This window comes from Oncorhynchus clarkii, chromosome 7 (genome assembly GCF_045791955.1).
Source record: "Oncorhynchus clarkii lewisi isolate Uvic-CL-2024 chromosome 7, UVic_Ocla_1.0, whole genome shotgun sequence".
Lineage (NCBI taxonomy): Eukaryota > Metazoa > Chordata > Actinopteri > Salmoniformes > Salmonidae > Oncorhynchus > Oncorhynchus clarkii.
In genome coordinates, this window is record NC_092153.1 from 29156566 (window position 1) to 29179777 (window position 23212).

General features: G+C 40.8%; 10 non-coding genes across 10 annotated transcripts; all 10 read right to left on the minus strand.

Moving 5' to 3' along the window:
• Positions 1-3067: 3067 nt before the first annotated feature.
• trnar-ccu (transfer RNA arginine (anticodon CCU)) lies at positions 3068-3140 on the minus strand. Its single transcript has one exon. It is a non-coding gene; the product is annotated as a tRNA-Arg (tRNA).
• Positions 3141-4529: 1389 nt separating this feature from the next.
• Positions 4530-4602, minus strand: trnar-ccu (transfer RNA arginine (anticodon CCU)). The gene has a single exon. It is a non-coding gene; the product is annotated as a tRNA-Arg (tRNA).
• Positions 4603-5750: 1148 nt separating this feature from the next.
• On the minus strand, positions 5751-5823 carry trnar-ccu (transfer RNA arginine (anticodon CCU)). The gene has a single exon. It is a non-coding gene; the product is annotated as a tRNA-Arg (tRNA).
• A 2514-nt stretch (positions 5824-8337) lies between these two features.
• trnar-ccu (transfer RNA arginine (anticodon CCU)) lies at positions 8338-8410 on the minus strand. Its single transcript has one exon. It is a non-coding gene; the product is annotated as a tRNA-Arg (tRNA).
• A 1967-nt stretch (positions 8411-10377) lies between these two features.
• On the minus strand, positions 10378-10450 carry trnar-ccu (transfer RNA arginine (anticodon CCU)). The gene has a single exon. It is a non-coding gene; the product is annotated as a tRNA-Arg (tRNA).
• A 1705-nt stretch (positions 10451-12155) lies between these two features.
• Positions 12156-12228, minus strand: trnar-ccu (transfer RNA arginine (anticodon CCU)). Its single transcript has one exon. It is a non-coding gene; the product is annotated as a tRNA-Arg (tRNA).
• Positions 12229-17176: 4948 nt separating this feature from the next.
• trnar-ccu (transfer RNA arginine (anticodon CCU)) lies at positions 17177-17249 on the minus strand. Its single transcript has one exon. It is a non-coding gene; the product is annotated as a tRNA-Arg (tRNA).
• Positions 17250-18955: 1706 nt separating this feature from the next.
• On the minus strand, positions 18956-19028 carry trnar-ccu (transfer RNA arginine (anticodon CCU)). The gene has a single exon. It is a non-coding gene; the product is annotated as a tRNA-Arg (tRNA).
• A 1965-nt stretch (positions 19029-20993) lies between these two features.
• On the minus strand, positions 20994-21066 carry trnar-ccu (transfer RNA arginine (anticodon CCU)). The gene has a single exon. It is a non-coding gene; the product is annotated as a tRNA-Arg (tRNA).
• A 1706-nt stretch (positions 21067-22772) lies between these two features.
• On the minus strand, positions 22773-22845 carry trnar-ccu (transfer RNA arginine (anticodon CCU)). The gene has a single exon. It is a non-coding gene; the product is annotated as a tRNA-Arg (tRNA).
• Positions 22846-23212: the final 367 nt, after the last annotated feature.

The window sequence follows — 23212 nt, forward strand, 5'->3', positions numbered from 1 at the left end:
TCGATCCATCAACCTCTGGGTTATGAACCCAGCACGCATCCGCTGCACAACTCTGCTTTCAGCCACTTCAGCAAAGACTAAACCTCACAATCCATGGCTTAGGAGGCCAGTGTCTTAGGCCACTGGGGATCTTTGTAATCAATATGACCAATACGAACTGATGGAAGAGGCAAAAAAAAATGTATAATGGCACTTACACATGGAATGAAACTACGCATTTTTTAAAAATATTTGTTTGCACTTAAATGCTATAAAAAGCTGGTTAGCAGAAAATGTTTTCGATCCATCAACCTCTGGGTTATGGGCCCAGCACGCATCCGCTGCACAACTCTGCTATCAGCCACTTCAGCAAAGACTAAACCTCACAATCCATGGCTTAGGAGGCCAGTGTCTTAGGCCACTGGGGATATTTGTAATCAATATGACCAATACGAACTGATGGAAGAGGTAAAAAAAAAAAGTATAATGGCACCTACACATGGAATGAAACTACGCATTTAAAAAAAATATTTGTTCGAACTTAAATGCTATAAAAAGCTGGTTAGCAGAAAATGTTTTCGATCCATCAACCTCTGGGTTATGAACCCAGCACGCATCCGCTGCACAACTCTGCTTTCAGCCACTTCAGCAAAGACTAAACCTCACAATCCATGGCTTAGGAGGCCAGTGTCTAATCAATATGACCAATACGAACTGATGGAAGAGGTAAAAAAAAAAAGTATAATGGCACCTACACATGGAATGAAACTACGCATTTAAAAAAAATATTTGTTCGAACTTAAATGCTATAAAAAGCTGGTTAGCAGAAAATGTTTTTCGATCCATCAACCTCTGGGTTATGAACCCAGCACACATCCGCTGCACAACTCTGCTTTCAGCCACTTCAGCAAAGACTAAACCTCACAATCCATGGCTTAGGAGGCCAGTGTCTTAGGCCACTGGGGATCTTTGTAATCAATATGACCAATACGAACTGATGGAAGAGGCAAAAAAAAATGTATAATGGCACTTACACATGGAATGAAACTACGCATTTTTTAAAAATATTTGTTTGCACTTAAATGCTATAAAAAGCTGGTTAGCAGAAAATGTTTTCGATCCATCAACCTCTGGGTTATGGGCCCAGCACGCATCCGCTGCACAACTCTGCTATCAGCCACTTCAGCAAAGACTAAACCTCACAATCCATGGCTTAGGAGGCCAGTGTCTTAGGCCACTGGGGATATTTGTAATCAATATGACCAATACGAACTGATGGAAGAGGTAAAAAAAAAAAGTATAATGGCACCTACACATGGAATGAAACTACGCATTTAAAAAAAATATTTGTTCGAACTTAAATGCTATAAAAAGCTGGTTAGCAGAAAATGTTTTCGATCCATCAACCTCTGGGTTATGAACCCAGCACGCATCCGCTGCACAACTCTGCTTTCAGCCACTTCAGCAAGGACTAAAACCTCACAATCCATGGCTTAGGAGGCCAGTGTCTAATCAATATGACCAATACGAACTGATGGAAGAGGTAAAAAAAAAAAGTATAATGGCACCTACACATGGAATGAAACTACGCATTTAAAAAAAATATTTGTTCGAACTGAAATGCTATAAAAAGCTGGTTAGCATAAAATGTTTTCGATCCATCAACCTCTGGGTTATGAACCCAGCACGCATCCGCTGCACAACTCTGCTTTCAGCCACTTCAGCAAAGACTAAACCTCACAATCCATGGCTTAGGAGGCCAGTGTCTTAGGCCACTGGGGATCTTTGTAATCAATATGACCAATACGAACTGATGGAAGAGGCAAAAAAAAATGTATAATGGCACTTACACATGGAATGAAACTACGCATTTTTTAAAAATATTTGTTTGCACTTAAATGCTATAAAAAGCTGGTTAGCAGAAAATGTTTTCGATCCATCAACCTCTGGGTTATGGGCCCAGCACGCATCCGCTGCACAACTCTGCTATCAGCCACTTCAGCAAAGACTAAACCTCACAATCCATGGCTTAGGAGGCCAGTGTCTTAGGCCACTGGGGATATTTGTAATCAATATGACCAATACGAACTGATGGAAGAGGTAAAAAAAAAAAGTATAATGGCACCTACACATGGAATGAAACTACGCATTTAAAAAAAATATTTGTTCGAACTTAAATGCTATAAAAAGCTGGTTAGCAGAAAATGTTTTCGATCCATCAACCTCTGGGTTATGAACCCAGCACGCATCCGCTGCACAACTCTGCTTTCAGCCACTTCAGCAAAGACTAAAACCTCACAATCCATGGCTTAGGAGGCCAGTGTCTAATCAATATGACCAATACGAACTGATGGAAGAGGTAAAAAAAAAAGTATAATGGCACCTACACATGGAATGAAACTACGCATTTAAAAAAAATATTTGTTCGAACTGAAATGCTATAAAAAGCTGGTTAGCATAAAATGTTTTTGATCCATCAACCTCTGGGTTATGAACCCAGCACGCATCCGCTGCACAACTCTGCTTTCAGCCACTTCAGCAAAGACTAAACCTCACAATCCATGGCTTAGGAGGCCAGTGTCTTAGGCCACTGGGGATCTTTGTAATCAATATGACCAATACGAACTGATGGAAGAGGTAAAAAAAAATGTATAATGGCACTTACACATGGAATGAAACTACGCATTTTTTTAAAATATTTGTTTGCACTTAAATGCTATAAAAAGCTGGTTAGCAGAAAATGTTTTCGATCCATCAACCTCTGGGTTATGGGCCCAGCACGCATCCGCTGCACAACTCTGCTATCAGCCACTTCAGCAAAGACTAAACCTCACAATCCATGGCTTAGGAGGCCAGTGTCTTAGGCCACTGGGGATATTTGTAATCAATATGACCAATACGAACTGATGGAAGAGGTAAAAAAAAAATGTATAATGGCACTTACACATGGAATGAAACTACGCATTTAAAAAAAATATTTGTTCGCACTTAAATGCTATAAAAAGCTGGTTAGCCAAAAATGTTTTCGATCCATCGACCTTTGGGTTATGGACACAGCACGCTTCTGCTGGGCCACAATGTTTCCAACCACCCCAGATGGGACTTGAACCCACAATTCCTGGCTTAGGAGGCCAGTGCCTTATCCATTAGGCCACTGGGGCACTGTCTACCTTTCACAACCAGTACGAACTGGTTATGGGCCCAGCATGCATCCGCTGCACAACTCTGCTTTCAGCCACTTCAGCAAAGACTAAACCTCACAATCCATGGCTTAGGAGGCCAGTGTCTAATCAATATGACCAATACGAACTGATGGAAGAGGTAAAAAAAAAAAGTATAATGGCACCTACACATGGAATGAAACTACGCATTTAAAAAAAATATTTGTTCGAACTTAAATGCTATAAAAAGCTGGTTAGCAGAAAATGTTTTCGATCCATCAACCTCTGGGTTATGAACCCAGCACACATCCGCTGCACAACTCTGCTTTCAGCCACTTCAGCAAAGACTAAACCTCACAATCCATGGCTTAGGAGGCCAGTGTCTAATCAATATGACCAATACGAACTGATGGAAGAGGTAAAAAAAAAAAGTATAATGGCACCTACACATGGAATGAAACTACGCATTTAAAAAAAATATTTGTTCGAACTTAAATGCTATAAAAAGCTGGTTAGCAGAAAATGTTTTCGATCCATTAACCTCTGGGTTATGAACCCAGCACGCATCCGCTGCACAACTCTGCTTTCAGCCACTTCAGCAAAGACTAAAACCTCACAATCCATGGCTTAGGAGGCCAGTGTCTAATCAATATGACCAATACGAACTGATGGAAGAGGTAAAAAAAAAAAAGTATAATGGCACCTACACATGGAATGAAACTACGCATTTAAAAAAAATATTTGTTCGAACTTAAATGCTATAAAAAGCTGGTTAGCAGAAAATGTTTTCGATCCATCAACCTCTGGGTTATGGACCCAGCACGCATCCGCTGCACAACTCTGCTTTCAGCCACTTCAGCAAAGACTAAACCTCACAATCCATGGCTTAGGAGGCCAGTGTCTAATCAATATGACCAATACGAACTGATGGAAGAGGTAAAAAAAAAATGTATAATGGCACTTACACATGGAATGAAACTACGCATTTTTTTTAAAATATTTGTTTGCACTTAAATGCTATAAAAAGCTGGTTAGCAGAAAATGTTTTCGATCCATCAACCTCTGGGTTATGGGCCCAGCACGCATCCGCTGCACAACTCTGCTATCAGCCACTTCAGCAAAGACTAAACCTCACAATCCATGGCTTAGGAGGCCAGTGTCTTAGGCCACTGGGGATATTTGTAATCAATATGACCAATACGAACTGATGGAAGAGGTAAAAAAAAAATGTATAATGGCACTTACACATGGAATGAAACTACGCATTTAAAAAAAATATTTGTTCGCACTTAAATGCTATAAAAAGCTGGTTAGCCAAAAATGTTTTCGATCCATCGACCTTTGGGTTATGGACACAGCACGCTTCTGCTGGGCCACAATGTTTCCAACCACCCCAGATGGGACTTGAACCCACAATTCCTGGCTTAGGAGGCCAGTGCCTTATCCATTAGGCCACTGGGGCACTGTCTACCTTTCACAACCAGTACCAACTGGTTATGGGCCCAGCATGCATCCGCTGCACAACTCTGCTTTCAGCCACTTCAGCAAAGACTAAACCTCACAATCCATGGCTTAGGAGGCCAGTGTCTAATCAATATGACCAATACGAACTGATGGAAGAGGTAAAAAAAAAAAGTATAATGGCACCTACACATGGAATGAAACTACGCATTTAAAAAAAATATTTGTTCGAACTTAAATGCTATAAAAAGCTGGTTAGCAGAAAATGTTTTCGATCCATCAACCTCTGGGTTATGAACCCAGCACGCATCCGCTGCACAACTCTGCTTTCAGCCACTTCAGCAAAGACTAAACCTCACAATCCATGGCTTAGGAGGCCAGTGTCTAATCAATATGACCAATACGAACTGATGGAAGAGGTAAAAAAAAAAAGTATAATGGCACCTACACATGGAATGAAACTACGCATTTAAAAAAAATATTTGTTCGAACTTAAATGCTATAAAAAGCTGGTTAGCAGAAAATGTTTTCGATCCATCAACCTCTGGGTTATGAACCCAGCACGCATCCGCTGCACAACTCTGCTTTCAGCCACTTCAGCAAAGACTAAACCTCACAATCCATGGCTTAGGAGGCCAGTGTCTTAGGCCACTGGGGATCTTTGTAATCAATATGACCAATACGAACTGATGGAAGAGGCAAAAAAAAATGTATAATGGCACTTACACATGGAATGAAACTACGCATTTTTTTAAAATATTTGTTTGCACTTAAATGCTATAAAAAGCTGGTTAGCAGAAAATGTTTTCGATCCATCAACCTCTGGGTTATGGGCCCAGCACGCATCCGCTGCACAACTCTGCTATCAGCCACTTCAGCAAAGACTAAACCTCACAATCCATGGCTTAGGAGGCCAGTGTCTTAGGCCACTGGGGATATTTGTAATCAATATGACCAATACGAACTGATGGAAGAGGTAAAAAAAAAATGTATAATGGCACTTACACATGGAATGAAACTACGCATTTAAAAAAAATATTTGTTCGCACTTAAATGCTATAAAAAGCTGGTTAGCCAAAAATGTTTTCGATCCATCGACCTTTGGGTTATGGACACAGCACACTTCTGCTGGGCCACAATGTTTCAAACCACCCCAGATGGGACTTGAACCCACAACTCCTGGCTTAGGAGGCCAGTGCCTTATCCATTAGGCCACTGGGGCACTGTCACAACCAGTACAACTGGTTATGGGCCCAGCATGCATCCGCTGCACGACTCTGCTTTCAGCCACTTCAGCAAAGACTAAACCTCACAATCCATGGCTTAGGAGGCCAGTGTCTAATCAATATGACCAATACGAACTGATGGAAGAGGTAAAAAAAAAAAGTATAATGGCACTTACACATGGAATGAAACTACGCATTTTTTAAAAATATTTGTTTGCACTTAAATGCTATAAAAAGCTGGTTAGCAGAAAATGTTTTCGATCCATCAACCTCTGGGTTATGGGCCCAGCACGCATCCGCTGCACAACTCTGCTTTCAGCCACTTCAGCAAAGACTAAACCTCACAATCCATGGCTTAGGAGGCCAGTGTCTTAGGCCACTGGGGATATTTGTAATCAATATGACCAATACGAACTGATGGAAGAGGTAAAAAAAAAAATGTATAATGGCACCTACACATGGAATGAAACTACGCATTTAAAAAAAATATTTGTTCGAACTTAAATGCTATAAAAAGCTGGTTAGCAGAAAATGTTTTCGATCCATCAACCTCTGGGTTATGAACCCAGCACGCATCCGCTGCACAACTCTGCTTTCAGCCACTTCAGCAAAGACTAAAACCTCACAATCCATGGCTTAGGAGGCCAGTGTCTAATCAATATGACCAATACGAACTGATGGAAGAGGTAAAAAAAAAAATATAATGGCACCTACACATGGAATGAAACTACGCATTTAAAAAAAATATTTGTTCGAACTTAAATGCTATAAAAAGCTGGTTAGCAGAAAATGTTTTCGATCCATCAACCTCTGGGTTATGAACCCAGCACGCATCCGCTGCACAACTCTGCTTTCAGCCACTTCAGCAAAGACTAAACCTCACAATCCATGGCTTAGGAGGCCAGTGTCTTAGGCCACTGGGGATCTTTGTAATCAATATGACCAATACGAACTGATGGAAGAGGTAAAAAAAAATGTATAATGGCACTTACACATGGAATGAAACTACGCATTTTTTTAAAATATTTGTTTGCACTTAAATGCTATAAAAAGCTGGTTAGCAGAAAATGTTTTCGATCCATCAACCTCTGGGTTATGGGCCCAGCACGCATCCGCTGCACAACTCTGCTATCAGCCACTTCAGCAAAGACTAAACCTCACAATCCATGGCTTAGGAGGCCAGTGTCTTAGGCCACTGGGGATATTTGTAATCAATATGACCAATACGAACTGATGGAAGAGGTAAAAAAAAAATTTATAATGGCACTTACACATGGAATGAAACTACGCATTTTTAAAAAATATTTGTTCGCACTTAAATGCTATAAAAAGCTGGTTAGCAGAAAATGTTTTCGATCCATCAACCTCTGGGTTATGAACCCAGCACGCATCCGCTGCACAACTCTGCTTTCAGCCACTTCAGCAAAGACTAAACCTCACAATCCATGGCTTAGGAGGCCAGTGTCTTAGGCCACTGGGGATCTTTGTAATCAATATGACCAATACGAACTGATGGAAGAGGTAAAAAAAAAAATTATAATGGCACCTACACATGGAATGAAACTACGCATTTAAAAAAAATATTTGTTCGAACTTAAATGCTATAAAAAGCTGGTTAGCAGAAAATGTTTTCGATCCATCAACCTCTGGGTTATGAACCCAGCACGCATCCGCTGCACAACTCTGCTTTCAGCCACTTCAGCAAAGACTAAAACCTCACAATCCATGGCTTAGGAGGCCAGTGTCTAATCAATATGACCAATACGAACTGATGGAAGAGGTAAAAAAAAAAAGTATAATGGCACCTACACATGGAATGAAACTACGCATTTAAAAAAAATATTTGTTCGAACTTAAATGCTATAAAAAGCTGGTTAGCAGAAAATGTTTTCGATCCATCAACCTCTGGGTTATGAACCCAGCACGCATCCGCTGCACAACTCTGCTTTCAGCCACTTCAGCAAAGACTAAACCTCACAATCCATGGCTTAGGAGGCCAGTGTCTTAGGCCACTGGGGATCTTTGTAATCAATATGACCAATACGAACTGATGGAAGAGGTAAAAAAAAATGTATAATGGCACTTACACATGGAATGAAACTACGCATTTTTTAAAAATATTTGTTTGCACTTAAATGCTATAAAAAGCTGGTTAGCAGAAAATGTTTTCGATCCATCAACCTCTGGGTTATGGGCCCAGCACGCATCCGCTGCACAACTCTGCTATCAGCCACTTCAGCAAAGACTAAACCTCACAATCCATGGCTTAGGAGGCCAGTGTCTTAGGCCACTGGGGATATTTGTAATCAATATGACCAATACGAACTGATGGAAGAGGTAAAAAAAAAATTTATAATGGCACTTACACATGGAATGAAACTACGCATTTTTAAAAAATATTTGTTCGCACTTAAATGCTATAAAAAGCTGGTTAGCCGAAAATGTTTTCGATCCATCGACCTTTGGGTTATGGACACAGCACGCTTCTGCTGGGCCACAATGTTTCCAACCACCCCAGATGGGACTTGAACCCACAATTCCTGGCTTAGGAGGCCAGTGCCTTATCCATTAGGCCACTGGGGCACTGTCTACCTTTCACAACCAGTACCAACTGGTTATGGGCCCAGCATGCATCCGCTGCACAACTCTGCTTTCAGCCACTTCAGCAAAGACTAAACCTCACAATCCATGGCTTAGGAGGCCAGTGTCTAATCAATATGACCAATACGAACTGATGGAAGAGGTAAAAAAAAAAAGTATAATGGCACCTACACATGGAATGAAACTACGCATTTAAAAAAAATATTTGTTCGAACTTAAATGCTATAAAAAGCTGGTTAGCAGAAAATGTTTTCGATCCATCAACCTCTGGGTTATGAACCCAGCACACATCCGCTGCACAACTCTGCTTTCAGCCACTTCAGCAAAGACTAAACCTCACAATCCATGGCTTAGGAGGCCAGTGTCTAATCAATATGACCAATACGAACTGATGGAAGAGGTAAAAAAAAAAAGTATAATGGCACCTACACATGGAATGAAACTACGCATTTAAAAAAAATATTTGTTCGAACTTAAATGCTATAAAAAGCTGGTTAGCAGAAAATGTTTTCGATCCATTAACCTCTGGGTTATGAACCCAGCACGCATCCGCTGCACAACTCTGCTTTCAGCCACTTCAGCAAAGACTAAAACCTCACAATCCATGGCTTAGGAGGCCAGTGTCTAATCAATATGACCAATACGAACTGATGGAAGAGGTAAAAAAAAAAAAAGTATAATGGCACCTACACATGGAATGAAACTACGCATTTAAAAAAAATATTTGTTCGAACTTAAATGCTATAAAAAGCTGGTTAGCAGAAAATGTTTTCGATCCATCAACCTCTGGGTTATGAACCCAGCACGCATCCGCTGCACAACTCTGCTTTCAGCCACTTCAGCAAAGACTAAACCTCACAATCCATGGCTTAGGAGGCCAGTGTCTTAGGCCACTGGGGATCTTTGTAATCAATATGACCAATACGAACTGATGGAAGAGGTAAAAAAAAAAAGTATAATGGCACTTACACATGGAATGAAACTACGCATTTTTTAAAAATATTTGTTTGCACTTAAATGCTATAAAAAGCTGGTTAGCAGAAAATGTTTTCGATCCATCAACCTCTGGGTTATGGGCCCAGCACGCATCCGCTGCACAACTCTGCTATCAGCCACTTCAGCAAAGACTAAACCTCACAATCCATGGCTTAGGAGGCCAGTGTCTTAGGCCACTGGGGATATTTGTAATCAATATGACCAATACGAACTGATGGAAGAGGTTAAAAAAAAATGTATAATGGCACTTACACATGGAATGAAACTACGCATTTAAAAAAAATATTTGTTCGAACTTAAATGCTATAAAAAGCTGGTTAGCAGAAAATGTTTTCGATCCATCAACCTCTGGGTTATGAACCCAGCACACATCCGCTGCACAACTCTGCTTTCAGCCACTTCAGCAAAGACTAAACCTCACAATCCATGGCTTAGGAGGCCAGTGTCTTAGGCCACTGGGGATCTTTGTAATCAATATGACCAATACGAACTGATGGAAGAGGCAAAAAAAAATGTATAATGGCACTTACACATGGAATGAAACTACGCATTTTTTTAAAATATTTGTTTGCACTTAAATGCTATAAAAAGCTGGTTAGCAGAAAATGTTTTCGATCCATCAACCTCTGGGTTATGGGCCCAGCACGCATCCGCTGCACAACTCTGCTATCAGCCACTTCAGCAAAGACTAAACCTCACAATCCATGGCTTAGGAGGCCAGTGTCTTAGGCCACTGGGGATATTTGTAATCAATATGACCAATACGAACTGATGGAAGAGGTAAAAAAAAAATGTATAATGGCACTTACACATGGAATGAAACTACGCATTTAAAAAAAATATTTGTTCGCACTTAAATGCTATAAAAAGCTGGTTAGCCAAAAAAGTTTTCGATCCATCGACCTTTGGGTTATGGACACAGCACACTTCTGCTGGGCCACAATGTTTCAAACCACCCCAGATGGGACTTGAACCCACAATTCCTGGCTTAGGAGGCCAGTGCCTTATCCATTAGGCCACTGGGGCACTGTCTACCTTCCACAACCAGTACGAACTGGTTATGGGCCCAGCATGCATCCGCTGCACAACTCTGCTTTCAGCCACTTCAGCAAAGACTAAACCTCACAATCCATGGCTTAGGAGGCCAGTGTCTAATCAATATGACCAATACGAACTGATGGAAGAGGTAAAAAAAAAAAGTATAATGGCACCTACACATGGAATGAAACTACGCATTTAAAAAAAATATTTGTTCGAACTTAAATGCTATAAAAAGCTGGTTAGCAGAAAATGTTTTCGATCCATCAACCTCTGGGTTATGAACCCAGCACACATCCGCTGCACAACTCTGCTTTCAGCCACTTCAGCAAAGACTAAACCTCACAATCCATGGCTTAGGAGGCCAGTGTCTTAGGCCACTGGGGATCTTTGTAATCAATATGACCAATACGAACTGATGGAAGAGGCAAAAAAAAATGTATAATGGCACTTACACATGGAATGAAACTACGCATTTTTTAAAAATATTTGTTTGCACTTAAATGCTATAAAAAGCTGGTTAGCAGAAAATGTTTTCGATCCATCAACCTCTGGGTTATGGGCCCAGCACGCATCCGCTGCACAACTCTGCTATCAGCCACTTCAGCAAAGACTAAACCTCACAATCCATGGCTTAGGAGGCCAGTGTCTTAGGCCACAGGGGATATTTGTAATCAATATGACCAATACGAACTGATGGAAGAGGTAAAAAAAAAAATTATAATGGCACCTACACATGGAATGAAACTACGCATTTAAAAAAAATATTTGTTCGAACTTAAATGCTATAAAAAGCTGGTTAGCAGAAAATGTTTTCGATCCATCAACCTCTGGGTTATGAACCCAGCACGCATCCGCTGCACAACTCTGCTTTCAGCCACTTCAGCAAAGACTAAAACCTCACAATCCATGGCTTAGGAGGCCAGTGTCTAATCAATATGACCAATACGAACTGATGGAAGAGGTAAAAAAAAAAAGTATAATGGCACCTACACATGGAATGAAACTACGCATTTAAAAAAAATATTTGTTCGAACTGAAATGCTATAAAAAGCTGGTTAGCAGAAAATGTTTTCGATCCATCAACCTCTGGGTTATGAACCCAGCACGCATCCGCTGCACAACTCTGCTTTCAGCCACTTCAGCAAAGACTAAACCTCACAATCCATGGCTTAGGAGGCCAGTGTCTTAGGCCACTGGGGATCTTTGTAATCAATATGACCAATACGAACTGATGGAAGAGGTAAAAAAAAATGTATAATGGCACTACACATGGAATGAAACTACGCATTTTTTAAAAATATTTGTTTGCACTTAAATGCTATAAAAAGCTGGTTAGCAGAAAATGTTTTCGATCCATCAACCTCTGGGTTATGGGCCCAGCACGCATCCGCTGCACAACTCTGCTATCAGCCACTTCAGCAAAGACTAAACCTCACAATCCATGGCTTAGGAGGCCAGTGTCTTAGGCCACTGGGGATATTTGTAATCAATATGACCAATACGAACTGATGGAAGAGGTAAAAAAAAAATGTATAATGGCACTTACACATGGAATGAAACTACGCATTTAAAAAAAATATTTGTTCGCACTTAAATGCTATAAAAAGCTGGTTAGCCAAAAATGTTTTCGATCCATCGACCTTTGGGTTATGGACACAGCACGCTTCTGCTGGGCCACAATGTTTCCAACCACCCCAGATGGGACTTGAACCCACAATTCCTGGCTTAGGAGGCCAGTGCCTTATCCATTAGGCCACTGGGGCACTGTCTACCTTTCACAACCAGTACCAACTGGTTATGGGCCCAGCATGCATCCGCTGCACAACTCTGCTTTCAGCCACTTCAGCAAAGACTAAACCTCACAATCCATGGCTTAGGAGGCCAGTGTCTAATCAATATGACCAATACGAACTGATGGAAGAGGTAAAAAAAAAAAGTATAATGGCACCTACACATGGAATGAAACTACGCATTTAAAAAAAATATTTGTTCGAACTTAAATGCTATAAAAAGCTGGTTAGCAGAAAATGTTTTCGATCCATCAACCTCTGGGTTATGAACCCAGCACACATCCGCTGCACAACTCTGCTTTCAGCCACTTCAGCAAAGACTAAACCTCACAATCCATGGCTTAGGAGGCCAGTGTCTAATCAATATGACCAATACGAACTGATGGAAGAGGTAAAAAAAAAAAGTATAATGGCACCTACACATGGAATGAAACTACGCATTTAAAAAAAATATTTGTTCGAACTTAAATGCTATAAAAAGCTGGTTAGCAGAAAATGTTTTCGATCCATTAACCTCTGGGTTATGAACCCAGCACGCATCCGCTGCACAACTCTGCTTTCAGCCACTTCAGCAAAGACTAAAACCTCACAATCCATGGCTTAGGAGGCCAGTGTCTAATCAATATGACCAATACGAACTGATGGAAGAGGTAAAAAAAAAAAAGTATAATGGCACCTACACATGGAATGAAACTACGCATTTAAAAAAAATATTTGTTCGAACTTAAATGCTATAAAAAGCTGGTTAGCAGAAAATGTTTTCGATCCATCAACCTCTGGGTTATGGGCCCAGCACGCATCCGCTGCACAACTCTGCTATCAGCCACTTCAGCAAAGACTAAACCTCACAATCCATGGCTTAGGAGGCCAGTGTCTTAGGCCACTGGGGATATTTGTAATCAATATGACCAATACGAACTGATGGAAGAGGTAAAAAAAAAATGTATAATGGCACTTACACATGGAATGAAACTACGCATTTAAAAAAAATATTTGTTCGCACTTAAATGCTATAAAAAGCTGGTTAGCCAAAAATGTTTTCGATCCATCGACCTTTGGGTTATGGACACAGCACACTTCTGCTGGGCCACAATGTTTCAAACCACCCCAGATGAGACTTGAACCCACAATTCCTGGCTTAGGAGGCCAGTGCCTTATCCATTAGGCCACTGGGGTACTGTCTACCTTCCACAACCAGTACGAACTGGTTATGGGCCCAGCATGCATCCGCTGCACGACTCTGCTTTCAGCCACTTCAGCAAAGACTAAACCTCACAATCCATGGCTTAGGAGGCCAGTGTCTAATCAATATGACCAATACGAACTGATGGAAGAGGTAAAAAAAAAAAGTATAATGGCACCTACACATGGAATGAAACTACGCATTTAAAAAAAATATTTGTTCGAACTTAAATGCTATAAAAAGCTGGTTAGCAGAAAATGTTTTCGATCCATCAACCTCTGGGTTATGAACCCAGCACACATCCGCTGCACAACTCTGCTTTCAGCCACTTCAGCAAAGACTAAACCTCACAATCCATGGCTTAGGAGGCCAGTGTCTTAGGCCACTGGGGATCTTTGTAATCAATATGACCAATACGAACTGATGGAAGAGGCAAAAAAAAATGTATAATGGCACTTACACATGGAATGAAACTACGCATTTTTTAAAAATATTTGTTTGCACTTAAATGCTATAAAAAGCTGGTTAGCAGAAAATGTTTTCGATCCATCAACCTCTGGGTTATGGGCCCAGCACGCATCCGCTGCACAACTCTGCTATCAGCCACTTCAGCAAAGACTAAACCTCACAATCCATGGCTTAGGAGGCCAGTGTCTTAGGCCACAGGGGATATTTGTAATCAATATGACCAATACGAACTGATGGAAGAGGTAAAAAAAAAAATTATAATGGCACCTACACATGGAATGAAACTACGCATTTAAAAAAAATATTTGTTCGAACTTAAATGCTATAAAAAGCTGGTTAGCAGAAAATGTTTTCGATCCATCAACCTCTGGGTTATGAACCCAGCACGCATCCGCTGCACAACTCTGCTTTCAGCCACTTCAGCAAAGACTAAAACCTCACAATCCATGGCTTAGGAGGCCAGCGTCTAATCAATATGACCAATACGAACTGATGGAAGAGGTAAAAAAAAAAAGTATAATGGCACCTACACATGGAATGAAACTACGCATTTAAAAAAAATATTTGTTCGAACTGAAATGCTATAAAAAGCTGGTTAGCAGAAAATGTTTTCGATCCATCAACCTCTGGGTTATGAACCCAGCACGCATCCGCTGCACAACTCTGCTTTCAGCCACTTCAGCAAAGACTAAACCTCACAATCCATGGCTTAGGAGGCCAGTGTCTTAGGCCACTGGGGATCTTTGTAATCAATATGACCAATACGAACTGATGGAAGAGGTAAAAAAAAATGTATAATGGCACTTACACATGGAATGAAACTACGCATTTTTTAAAAATATTTGTTTGCACTTAAATGCTATAAAAAGCTGGTTAGCAGAAAATGTTTTCGATCCATCAACCTCTGGGTTATGGGCCCAGCACGCATCCGCTGCACAACTCTGCTATCAGCCACTTCAGCAAAGACTAAACCTCACAATCCATGGCTTAGGAGGCCAGTGTCTTAGGCCACTGGGGATATTTGTAATCAATATGACCAATACGAACTGATGGAAGAGGTAAAAAAAAAATGTATAATGGCACTTACACATGGAATGAAACTACGCATTTAAAAAAAATATTTGTTCGCACTTAAATGCTATAAAAAGCTGGTTAGCCAAAAATGTTTTCGATCCATCGACCTTTGGGTTATGGACACAGCACGCTTCTGCTGGGCCACAATGTTTCCAACCACCCCAGATGGGACTTGAACCCACAATTCCTGGCTTAGGAGCCCAGTGCCTTATCCATTAGGCCACTGGGGCACTGTCTACCTTTCACAACCAGTACGAACTGGTTATGGGCCCAGCATGCATCCGCTGCACAACTCTGCTTTCAGCCACTTCAGCAAAGACTAAACCTCACAATCCATGGCTTAGGAGGCCAGTGTCTAATCAATATGACCAATACGAACTGATGGAAGAGGTAAAAAAAAAAAGTATAATGGCACCTACACATGGAATGAAACTACGCATTTAAAAAAAATATTTGTTCGAACTTAAATGCTATAAAAAGCTGGTTAGCAGAAAATGTTTTCGATCCATCAACCTCTGGGTTATGAACCCAGCACACATCCGCTGCACAACTCTGCTTTCAGCCACTTCAGCAAAGACTAAACCTCACAATCCATGGCTTAGGAGGCCAGTGTCTAATCAATATGACCAATACGAACTGATGGAAGAGGTAAAAAAAAAAAGTATAATGGCACCTACACATGGAATGAAACTACGCATTTAAAAAAAATATTTGTTCGAACTTAAATGCTATAAAAAGCTGGTTAGCAGAAAATGTTTTCGATCCATTAACCTCTGGGTTATGAACCCAGCACGCATCCGCTGCACAACTCTGCTTTCAGCCACTTCAGCAAAGACTAAAACCTCACAATCCATGGCTTAGGAGGCCAGTGTCTAATCAATATGACCAATACGAACTGATGGAAGAGGTAAAAAAAAAAAAAGTATAATGGCACCTACACATGGAATGAAACTACGCATTTAAAAAAAATATTTGTTCGAACTTAAATGCTATAAAAAGCTGGTTAGCAGAAAATGTTTTCGATCCATCAACCTCTGGGTTATGAACCCAGCACGCATCCGCTGCACAACTCTGCTTTCAGCCACTTCAGCAAAGACTAAACCTCACAATCCATGGCTTAGGAGGCCAGTGTCTTAGGCCACTGGGGATCTTTGTAATCAATATGACCAATACGAACTGATGGAAGAGGTAAAAAAAAATGTATAATGGCACTTACACATGGAATGAAACTACGCATTTTTTTAAAATATTTGTTTGCACTTAAATGCTATAAAAAGCTGGTTAGCAGAAAATGTTTTCGATCCATCAACCTCTGGGTTATGGGCCCAGCACGCATCCGCTGCACAACTCTGCTATCAGCCACTTCAGCAAAGACTAAACCTCACAATCCATGGCTTAGGAGGCCAGTGTCTTAGGCCACTGGGGATATTTGTAATCAATATGACCAATACGAACTGATGGAAGAGGTTAAAAAAAAATGTATAATGGCACTTACACATGGAATGAAACTACGCATTTAAAAAAAATATTTGTTCGAACTTAAATGCTATAAAAAGCTGGTTAGCAGAAAATGTTTTCGATCCATCAACCTCTGGGTTATGAACCCAGCACACATCCGCTGCACAACTCTGCTTTCAGCCACTTCAGCAAAGACTAAACCTCACAATCCATGGCTTAGGAGGCCAGTGTCTTAGGCCACTGGGGATCTTTGTAATCAATATGACCAATACGAACTGATGGAAGAGGCAAAAAAAAATGTATAATGGCACTTACACATGGAATGAAACTACGCATTTTTTAAAAATATTTGTTTGCACTTAAATGCTATAAAAAGCTGGTTAGCAGAAAATGTTTTCGATCCATCAACCTCTGGGTTATGGGCCCAGCACGCATCCGCTGCACAACTCTGCTATCAGCCACTTCAGCAAAGACTAAACCTCACAATCCATGGCTTAGGAGGCCAGTGTCTTAGGCCACTGGGGATATTTGTAATCAATATGACCAATACGAACTGATGGAAGAGGTAAAAAAAAAATGTATAATGGCACTTACACATGGAATGAAACTACGCATTTAAAAAAAATATTTGTTCGCACTTAAATGCTATAAAAAGCTGGTTAGCCAAAAATGTTTTCGATCCATCGACCTTTGGGTTATGGACACAGCACACTTCTGCTGGGCCACAATGTTTCAAACCACCCCAGATGGGACTTGAACCCACAATTCCTGGCTTAGGAGGCCAGTGCCTTATCCATTAGGCCACTGGGGCACTGTCTACCTTCCACAACCAGTACGAACTGGTTATGGGCCCAGCATGCATCCGCTGCACGACTCTGCTTTCAGCCACTTCAGCAAAGACTAAACCTCACAATCCATGGCTTAGGAGGCCAGTGTCTAATCAATATGACCAATACGAACTGATGGAAGAGGTAAAAAAAAAAAGTATAATGGCACCTACACATGGAATGAAACTACGCATTTAAAAAAAATATTTGTTCGAACTTAAATGCTATAAAAAGCTGGTTAGCAGAAAATGTTTTCGATCCATCAACCTCTGGGTTATGAACCCAGCACACATCCGCTGCACAACTCTGCTTTCAGCCACTTCAGCAAAGACTAAACCTCACAATCCATGGCTTAGGAGGCCAGTGTCTTAGGCCACTGGGGATCTTTGTAATCAATATGACCAATACGAACTGATGGAAGAGGCAAAAAAAAATGTATAATGGCACTTACACATGGAATGAAACTACGCATTTTTTAAAAATATTTGTTTGCACTTAAATGCTATAAAAAGCTGGTTAGCAGAAAATGTTTTCGATCCATCAACCTCTGGGTTATGGGCCCAGCACGCATCCGCTGCACAACTCTGCTATCAGCCACTTCAGCAAAGACTAAACCTCACAATCCATGGCTTAGGAGGCCAGTGTCTTAGGCCACTGGGGATATTTGTAATCAATATGACCAATACGAACTGATGGAAGAGGTAAAAAAAAAAATTATAATGGCACCTACACATGGAATGAAACTACGCATTTAAAAAAAATATTTGTTCGAACTTAAATGCTATAAAAAGCTGGTTAGCAGAAAATGTTTTCGATCCATCAACCTCTGGGTTATGAACCCAGCACGCATCCGCTGCACAACTCTGCTTTCAGCCACTTCAGCAAAGACTAAAACCTCACAATCCATGGCTTAGGAGGCCAGCGTCTAATCAATATGACCAATACGAACTGATGGAAGAGGTAAAAAAAAAAAGTATAATGGCACCTACACATGGAATGAAACTACGCATTTAAAAAAAATATTTGTTCGAACTGAAATGCTATAAAAAGCTGGTTAGCAGAAAATGTTTTCGATCCATCAACCTCTGGGTTATGAACCCAGCACGCATCCGCTGCACAACTCTGCTTTCAGCCACTTCAGCAAAGACTAAACCTCACAATCCATGGCTTAGGAGGCCAGTGTCTTAGGCCACTGGGGATCTTTGTAATCAATATGACCAATACGAACTGATGGAAGAGGTAAAAAAAAATGTATAATGGCACTTACACATGGAATGAAACTACGCATTTTTTAAAAATATTTGTTTGCACTTAAATGCTATAAAAAGCTGGTTAGCAGAAAATGTTTTCGATCCATCAACCTCTGGGTTATGGGCCCAGCACGCATCCGCTGCACAACTCTGCTATCAGCCACTTCAGCAAAGACTAAACCTCACAATCCATGGCTTAGGAGGCCAGTGTCTTAGGCCACTGGGGATATTTGTAATCAATATGACCAATACGAACTGATGGAAGAGGTAAAAAAAAAATGTATAATGGCACTTACACATGGAATGAAACTACGCATTTAAAAAAAATATTTGTTCGCACTTAAATGCTATAAAAAGCTGGTTAGCCAAAAATGTTTTCGATCCATCGACCTTTGGGTTATGGACACAGCACGCTTCTGCTGGGCCACAATGTTTCCAACCACCCCAGATGGGACTTGAACCCACAATTCCTGGCTTAGGAGGCCAGTGCCTTATCCATTAGGCCACTGGGGCACTGTCTACCTTTCACAACCAGTACCAACTGGTTATGGGCCCAGCATGCATCCGCTGCACAACTCTGCTTTCAGCCACTTCAGCAAAGACTAAACCTCACAATCCATGGCTTAGGAGGCCAGTGTCTAATCAATATGACCAATACGAACTGATGGAAGAGGTAAAAAAAAAAAGTATAATGGCACCTACACATGGAATGAAACTACGCATTTAAAAAAAATATTTGTTCGAACTTAAATGCTATAAAAAGCTGGTTAGCAGAAAATGTTTTCGATCCATCAACCTCTGGGTTATGAACCCAGCACACATCCGCTGCACAACTCTGCTTTCAGCCACTTCAGCAAAGACTAAACCTCACAATCCATGGCTTAGGAGGCCAGTGTCTAATCAATATGACCAATACGAACTGATGGAAGAGGTAAAAAAAAAAAGTATAATGGCACCTACACATGGAATGAAACTACGCATTTAAAAAAAATATTTGTTCGAACTTAAATGCTATAAAAAGCTGGTTAGCAGAAAATGTTTTCGATCCATTAACCTCTGGGTTATGAACCCAGCACGCATCCGCTGCACAACTCTGCTTTCAGCCACTTCAGCAAAGACTAAAACCTCACAATCCATGGCTTAGGAGGCCAGTGTCTAATCAATATGACCAATACGAACTGATGGAAGAGGTAAAAAAAAAAAAGTATAATGGCACCTACACATGGAATGAAACTACGCATTTAAAAAAAATATTTGTTCGAACTTAAATGCTATAAAAAGCTGGTTAGCAGAAAATGTTTTCGATCCATCAACCTCTGGGTTATGAACCCAGCACGCATCCGCTGCACAACTCTGCTTTCAGCCACTTCAGCAAAGACTAAACCTCACAATCCATGGCTTAGGAGGCCAGTGTCTTAGGCCACTGGGGATCTTTGTAATCAATATGACCAATACGAACTGATGGAAGAGGTAAAAAAAAATGTATAATGGCACTTACACATGGAATGAAACTACGCATTTTTTTAAAATATTTGTTTGCACTTAAATGCTATAAAAAGCTGGTTAGCAGAAAATGTTTTCGATCCATCAACCTCTGGGTTATGGGCCCAGCACGCATCCGCTGCACAACTCTGCTATCAGCCACTTCAGCAAAGACTAAACCTCACAATCCATGGCTTAGGAGGCCAGTGTCTTAGGCCACTGGGGATATTTGTAATCAATATGACCAATACGAACTGATGGAAGAGGTTAAAAAAAAATGTATAATGGCACTTACACATGGAATGAAACTACGCATTTAAAAAAAATATTTGTTCGAACTTAAATGCTATAAAAAGCTGGTTAGCAGAAAATGTTTTCGATCCATCAACCTCTGGGTTATGAACCCAGCACACATCCGCTGCACAACTCTGCTTTCAGCCACTTCAGCAAAGACTAAACCTCACAATCCATGGCTTAGGAGGCCAGTGTCTTAGGCCACTGGGGATCTTTGTAATCAATATGACCAATACGAACTGATGGAAGAGGCAAAAAAAAATGTATAATGGCACTTACACATGGAATGAAACTACGCATTTTTTAAAAATATTTGTTTGCACTTAAATGCTATAAAAAGCTGGTTAGCAGAAAATGTTTTCGATCCATCAACCTCTGGGTTATGGGCCCAGCACGCATCCGCTGCACAACTCTGCTATCAGCCACTTCAGCAAAGACTAAACCTCACAATCCATGGCTTAGGAGGCCAGTGTCTTAGGCCACTGGGGATATTTGTAATCAATATGACCAATACGAACTGATGGAAGAGGTAAAAAAAAAATGTATAATGGCACTTACACATGGAATGAAACTACGCATTTAAAAAAAATATTTGTTCGCACTTAAATGCTATAAAAAGCTGGTTAGCCAAAAATGTTTTCGATCCATCGACCTTTGGGTTATGGACACAGCACACTTCTGCTGGGCCACAATGTTTCAAACCACCCCAGATGGGACTTGAACCCACAATTCCTGGCTTAGGAGGCCAGTGCCTTATCCATTAGGCCACTGGGGCACTGTCTACCTTCCACAACCAGTACGAACTGGTTATGGGCCCAGCATGCATCCGCTGCACGACTCTGCTTTCAGCCACTTCAGCAAAGACTAAACCTCACAATCCATGGCTTAGGAGGCCAGTGTCTAATCAATATGACCAATACGAACTGATGGAAGAGGTAAAAAAAAAAAGTATAATGGCACCTACACATGGAATGAAACTACGCATTTAAAAAAAATATTTGTTCGAACTTAAATGCTATAAAAAGCTGGTTAGCAGAAAATGTTTTCGATCCATCAACCTCTGGGTTATGAACCCAGCACACATCCGCTGCACAACTCTGCTTTCAGCCACTTCAGCAAAGACTAAACCTCACAATCCATGGCTTAGGAGGCCAGTGTCTTAGGCCACTGGGGATCTTTGTAATCAATATGACCAATACGAACTGATGGAAGAGGCAAAAAAAAATGTATAATGGCACTTACACATGGAATGAAACTACGCATTTTTTAAAAATATTTGTTTGCACTTAAATGCTATAAAAAGCTGGTTAGCAGAAAATGTTTTCGATCCATCAACCTCTGGGTTATGGGCCCAGCACGCATCCGCTGCACAACTCTGCTATCAGCCACTTCAGCAAAGACTAAACCTCACAATCCATGGCTTAGGAGGCCAGTGTCTTAGGCCACTGGGGATATTTGTAATCAATATGACCAATACGAACTGATGGAAGAGGTAAAAAAAAAAATTATAATGGCACCTACACATGGAATGAAACTACGCATTTAAAAAAAATATTTGTTCGAACTTAAATGCTATAAAAAGCTGGTTAGCAGAAAATGTTTTCGATCCATCAACCTCTGGGTTATGAACCCAGCACGCATCCGCTGCACAACTCTGCTTTCAGCCACTTCAGCAAAGACTAAAACCTCACAATCCATGGCTTAGGAGGCCAGCGTCTAATCAATATGACCAATACGAACTGATGGAAGAGGTAAAAAAAAAAAGTATAATGGCACCTACACATGGAATGAAACTACGCATTTAAAAAAAATATTTGTTCGAACTGAAATGCTATAAAAAGCTGGTTAGCAGAAAATGTTTTCGATCCATCAACCTCTGGGTTATGAACCCAGCACGCATCCGCTGCACAACTCTGCTTTCAGCCACTTCAGCAAAGACTAAACCTCACAATCCATGGCTTAGGAGGCCAGTGTCTTAGGCCACTGGGGATCTTTGTAATCAATATGACCAATACGAACTGATGGAAGAGGTAAAAAAAAATGTATAATGGCACTTACACATGGAATGAAACTACGCATTTTTTAAAAATATTTGTTTGCACTTAAATGCTATAAAAAGCTGGTTAGCAGAAAATGTTTTCGATCCATCAACCTCTGGGTTATGGGCCCAGCACGCATCCGCTGCACAACTCTGCTATCAGCCACTTCAGCAAAGACTAAACCTCACAATCCATGGCTTAGGAGGCCAGTGTCTTAGGCCACTGGGGATATTTGTAATCAATATGACCAATACGAACTGATGGAAGAGGTAAAAAAAAAATGTATAATGGCACTTACACATGGAATGAAACTACGCATTTAAAAAAAATATTTGTTCGCACTTAAATGCTATAAAAAGCTGGTTAGCCGAAAATGTTTTAGATCCATCGACCTTTGGGTTATGGACACAGCACGCTTCTGCTGGGCCACAATGTTTCCAACCACCCCAGATGGGACTTGAACCCACAATTCCTGGCTTAGGAGGCCAGTGCCTTATCCATTAGGCCACTGGGGCACTGTCTACCTTTCACAACCAGTACGAACTGGTTATGGGCCCAGCATGCATCCGCTGCACAACTCTGCTTTCAGCCACTTCAGCAAAGACTAAACCTCACAATCCATGGCTTAGGAGGCCAGTGTCTAATCAATATGACCAATACGAACTGATGGAAGAGGTAAAAAAAAATGTATAATGGCACTTACACATGGAATGAAACTACGCATTTTTTAAAAATATTTGTTTGCACTTAAATGCTATAAAAAGCTGGTTAGCAGAAAATGTTTTCGATCCATCAACCTCTGGGTTATGGGCCCAGCACGCATCCGCTGCACAACTCTGCTATCAGCCACTTCAGCAAAGACTAAACCTCACAATCCATGGC